The sequence below is a fragment of the Cibotium barometz genome, chromosome 4, assembly GCF_041138505.1.
Source record: "Cibotium barometz isolate CiBa-2024 chromosome 4, ASM4113850v1, whole genome shotgun sequence".
NCBI classification, from domain to species: Eukaryota; Viridiplantae; Streptophyta; class Polypodiopsida; order Cyatheales; family Cibotiaceae; genus Cibotium; species Cibotium barometz.
This window is the reverse complement of record NC_141049.1, coordinates 19,952,699-19,958,930: the sequence shown is the minus strand read 5'-3', so window position 1 is coordinate 19,958,930 and position 6,232 is coordinate 19,952,699.

Below are 6,232 nucleotides of genomic sequence, written 5' to 3'. Positions count from 1 at the left end.
AAAAAATGATATGCGAAAGCAAGAACGTATCCTTCCATCGCAAGGTCATTTCTAATTTACTAGTGGCTCAAGCCACAGATGCTTGTGTGACCAACCTTACACTATCACAAAAAAATAAAACTTGCACAAGACAATTGAAAAACCTTAATAAGACAGTGAGGCAAAAAAATTGAAATTGTATTTACTTCAATCCAAGATTACATATCCAGTGGTTATTTGATAGCTACACAGCCAGGGAAAGTAATTTCTCTACAAAGAAAAGATCGTTCCTGCCTTTTGCGCACTACTCTACCATTGATTATCAAAGCAAAATCACCACTCACGAAGAACTAAGTAGTCACGTAAGTTGGCAAGGGACCAGTCATCATTCACAGCAACATCTTCTACATCCCCACCTTGCATGGATATATGTAGCACACCCTGTTCTGTAGAGGTTGTGTCGGAGTCTAACGCCTCCCATTCTCCATTTGTAAGCTTCCATTGCCTGTAAGGAAACGCAATGGACAACTGTTGCTTGGCAATATGGTAGCGCATCACAACCTTCTCAACTATTACTCCGCATCTGCTGATGGTGTCTCCATTGTGTTGAACAACTTTTTTATCCCATGCAGGTGATAAGAAACAAGTCAGAGCTCTCTCCCCCTTTGCAATCCATAAAGTTGGGGTGCGATGTGTGTCACTTGTACGGAACAGGTACACAAAGAGGTGTAGAGGTATGAAGCAGGTTATGGTTGCTTTGTGAGATCCATATGTGCACTTCATAGCATTTTGCACCTTGCTTTTGATCTGCAAACAAGCCATGGCCACTGAAGCATTGTCTAGAATTGGCCATTCAATAGATGTGAGAGTTGGTGTAGGTTCTGGAACTAATTTTCCAGTACCATTTGCTGTCGTGGGAACCACATATGTATCTCATAGAAGAAGATGTTTCGTGCAAGAAGTTGTGCAGTTGGACACCCTCCAAAGATTAAACTACCAAGCTCCACATGGTATGCTTCAAAGGTTCCTGAAATTGCCTCCATAGGCTCCCACTCACTATAGTTTGAGGGAAAAATATCTACGCAGAGGAACCCAAGAACAATCAAAGCAGTGCTCAGTATACCATTATTAGCACACAATTGATTTAAAAACAAGAATATAAAGTGGTGAAATGACTTACAATTTGCAAGAAATCGTTGATGTTGGTCATGGTCTGCTAGTTTCAGCTCTGTTGCCTTGTAAACATGTTGGACCTTGGCTAGCTTTTTTCCATCACGATCTTGTTTGAGCTCCAATATCTGCCCTTTCTAATGGTGACTTTGTATATCAATGTATCACTTTGACACCTTGTGGGTTCCTCTTGTACTAGGTTGCATCGTAATCCAATTCCACTTCTTGTACTGTTTGATATTCCAGTGCCCATCCTCATCTTGACCACTGCTACAAAAGAGAGATTGAATACTGATCGGAGGCCTTCGAGCTCTAGAAGAAGACATCAGATGTATATATTAGGGAGATTATAAACCTTGATGGCAAAGGAAAATAGAATGGTGAGAAAAAAACTTAAACTAGGGAGATGTACAAAAGAGAAGGAGTTGTAGAGCAAGTTCCAAGGGCTTGACTGTGCTATTACTGCACTTTGAAAGAGGATATTAGAGGGGGTGAGAGGAGACAATGAGTAAGATTATGAGAGCCAAAGCATTTGCAACTCAAGCTTCCATAGCTTGGCTCTACTGTTACACTCTGTAAAAGGAGGTTGGACAAGGAAGAAGGATGAAGTAAGGAAATGTAAGTGAGGATCAAACTTCCATAGCTTCTGAGAGGAGGTTGCAGATCAAGCTTCCTTAGCTAAGCTCTGCTGTTACACTCTGTAAAAGGAGGTTGGACAAGGAAGAAGGATGAAGTAAGGAAATGTAAGTGAGGATCAAACTTCCATAGCTTCTGAGAGGAGGTTGCAGATCAAGCTTCCATAGCTATAGATCTAGGTTTCTGAGTGAAGAGAGAGGTAGATCAAGAGGTAGATAGCTAAAAGAAGTAGTCTAGAGAGTGAAAAACGCCCTGCTATGAGAAAGGAGAAAGAGAGAGCGTTTTGGAGGGAACGTGGGAGAGAGGGATAGTGGAAAGTGAAGGGGAATGTGCATTGAATGCATGGGAACTCGTTTTTGGGCCTCTATCACTTTAGAGACCTTACTTAATGATGGCTGCAGGCTGCAGCTATCCTTTTCTATAAAAAATAGGAAAAAAATTCATATACTTATAAATTTTTTGAGTTTTAGTTGATTTCAAAAATTAAAAAAGAGCCTATTTAGCCTATTATTCTAAGTTTGACCACTACCTTCTAGGCTCTTACAAACCATTGGTTTCAGTCCACATGTAATCTCCCTATTTGTCTATTTCTTAATCACCTCCATTAGGCAATGGCAAATTAAAGGGCCCAAAAAGACTTCATTGAGTTCCTAATGGCCTAAGCCATGCCCACACATCAAATTGGAGACATCTATCATTGGAGCAACAAGCACCCAAATGGAATGTAAATGAGAATACTATAATTGGAGCAAGCACCCAAATGGGATGTAAATGAGACTACTACCATTGGAGTAAGCACCTGAAGTCATATATTTTTTACCTTCATGTGGAGAGAGGTAAGAAATTAAAGCTCCTAAAAGGCACCAAGATTTGGATACCGAACAACTCACACCAATTCAACAAAAGAAAAAGGGAATCGAATTGGAAAAGGTGAGGGGGAATGTAAGGGAAAAATCAAAGCTCCTACAAGGGGCCAAGATTTGGGTACCAAACAACTCACACCAATTCAACTAAAGAACAAGGGAATAGAATCGAAAATGGTGAGGGGGCATACGAGGACAGAAAGGGGATAGTCTTTCATGAAGGAAGGGCCCTCATCTAAGAATCGTGTAATAAATGGACTAGCTTAACGCATCCTCTAATGAGGGACACATTAGCTCATTAGTAAGTTATTCTTTTTTAAATTTATTCACTTTATTATCCTAGTGGGACTCTTATAAACTAAGGTAAAATCCATTGTAAAACAATGAGTGAGAACTAACAAGATTTACACTTAATGTCAGATGAAATCCATTCTAAAACAATGAGTGAGAATTAACAATATTTACACTTAATGTTAGATGATGAACTTAACGTAAAGGCATAACTTCCATGCAAAATCACTCTACAAATCAAGATCCAAGTACATCCAAATTTATATATTTAATAGACCCTTCTAGGCCCACACTCAAGATCCATGCAATGCATGTGACCACAATAAATGTGCACACAAGATCCATGTAATACATGTGTTTGCAATAAATGCACAAGCCTACCCTCATACCAAATTAGGAAAACACACACTCCCCTCAAATCATTAGATCAAAATGCACAACACATTAATGAAACATGCAAACCCATAATTTGAACATCTCCTCAAGATAAGTTCTTGTCATTTTCTACAATATGAATTCTACTATGTGGGAGGGAACCCTTGCCTACCCTCATACCAAACTAAGAAAACACAAACTCCCCTCAAATAATTAGTGCAAAATCCACAACACATTGATAAGCTCACGCCACCAACCAAACATGTATATCCATAATTTCAACATCTCCCCTTTGAGAAGTTCTTGTCATTTGCTACAACAGGAGTTCTAGTATGAAGTTTGCTGACAAGATTATAGTCGAGAGAGGGAAATTATTTTTTCCAAAATGGGTTGGGCTTACTAAGATGCAAAGAGAATTGGGGAAAGGGAAGAACATTGAGACCTACTCTTGTGTTGATGCGTCGAGTGATGCAATATTGGGAGCTGTGAAGGTCTGGACCATGGAGAGAAGCTTGATGAGTTGATGCATTTTGAGAGTTAGGAGGACAAGGAGGTGTTGCAAACTCTTGGTGTTTATAGTTGCATTTGTTGATTATTTAGCTTAGGAGCTGGTCTCTTCCTTTCTCTTTGCTTCTACAATTGCTTTTCTTTGCTACTATAAAATCTATAGAGCTATTGATTACTCTTATCTTCTTTCATTCACCTACAAAATCTCTCGTAGCCTTTGCCTAATTCTCTCTTCTCTGTGTTATCACATTGAGCTTTGTCTCTAGCCACTTGTTGGATGTAGACAGTCCACACAAGAAATACTTCTAGATTGCCTTTTAAAGGCTTTGCATTATTGTAGATATGTAGGTCTTGATTTTCAGTAGGATGATATGTCTCTATCTCTCTCTCATCAACAAAACAACCCTCTCTAATCTAACTAAATCTCCTTGGCTATAGAATTTCTAAACCCATACTTTGACAATGATTTGATACCATGAAAAAATTGCATGGTGTTCATAAACTAAACTCAATTTCATTGTAAACAATGTCAATGGAGAATAAACAAGGGTTTAGGACAAATGATGAACTTAAGGTAAAGGCATAACTTCCATTGCAAAAACACTTTACAAAAATCAAGCTTTATAAAGCGTACAAATATTTATAGGTTAAGGTAAAGCCATAAATTCCCCTCAAATCAAACTAGGAAACACACTCCCTCAAATAATTTGAGCTAAATTCACAACAAATTGATGAGCTCATGCCACCAACCAAACATGGAGACCCATAATTTGGGAAGAAAATTGAGCCTTACTCTTGTGTTGATGCATGGAGTGATGTAGTGTTGGTAGCAGCAACCGTGAAAGGTCTAGACTATGAAGAGAAGCTTAATAATGAGTTGATGCATTTTGAGAGTATTTGTCCTCAAGGACAGAGGAGAACAAGAAGAGGACTTGGTATTGCTAACTCTGTTTGTGATGCACTCTTGGTGTTCATAATTGCACTTGTTGTTTATTTAGCTTAGGAGCTAGTCTCTTCCTTTCTCTTTACTACTATAATTGCTTTTCTTTACTACTATAAAAGCTATACTAGAGCTATTGATTTCTCTTAACTTCTTTCATTCCTTTGTGCCACCTACAAATCTCTCTTAGCCTTAGCTTAATTCTTTGTTCTCTGTGTTATCACTTTGATTTTGTCTCTAGCTGCTTTTAGATGTAGAGAGTCCACACAAGAAATGCTTCTAGATTGTCTTTTGAGGGCTCTACCTTATTGAAGATATGTAGTTCTTGATTTTCAGTAGGATGATCTCTCTCTCTCTCTCTCTCTCTCTCTCTCTCTCTCTCTCTAACAAAATAACCCTCTCTAATCTACTAAATGTCCTTGCCTACAGAAAATCTAAAATCCATAAGGAGGCTGCTTTGATACCATGATACCATGAAAAAATGCATGGTGTTCATAAATTAAGCTCAACTTCATTGCAAATAATATTGTGAGTTATAATAAACTTAGGGTTAAGGTTAAGGTTAAGGTTAAGGACAAATAATGAACTTAAGGTAAAGGCATAACTTCCATTGCAAAAACACTTTACAAATCAAGCTGCAAGTATACAAATATTTATAGGATCTAATAGACCCACACATAAGCCATTCGCCTAATGCAATACATATTACATGTGTCCCACATTGCATCAATGTGATGAATGCAGTACATTTGTCCCACCTTGCACCAACCCAATGCAATATATGTGTCTATAATAAATGCACTACATGTGCCACCTTCACCAACATTGACATGCATTTATATCCACCAACAACCTTTGAGCTAAAGAACTATAAAATCGTGTGGGAGAAACCTTGCCTCCCCTAGTAACATGTGTCCATAATAAATGCACTACATGTGCCACCTTACACTACCAACCTTGTGACTTGTAATAACACCTTCACCTTTACCGATTCACATCCACCACCACCAACCTTTAGGCTAAAGACCTATAGAAGCATGAGGGAGAACACACCCTCCCTTTAAATCATTAGTGCCAAATACACAACACATTGATGAACTCCTACCATAAACCAAATGTGTAGACTCAAAATTTGAACACTTAAATGATGTTTTGGGCTTATTACAAATGCATTTGCTTGTGTGGTCCCACTGTTCATATTCAACCTTTGTGAACATCAATACAATCATTATCATCATTATCATCTCTCTTTCTCTCTCTCTCTCTCTCTATATATATATATATATGTATATATGTATACATATATACATACATATGTATACATATATACATACATATGTATGTATATATATATATATATATATATATATATATATATATATATATATATATATAATATGGGGTTACTTGCCCTCCCTTCATTCGTAAGATGTCGTGCTTGAGAGAGAGAGAGAGAGAGAGAGAGAGTTTC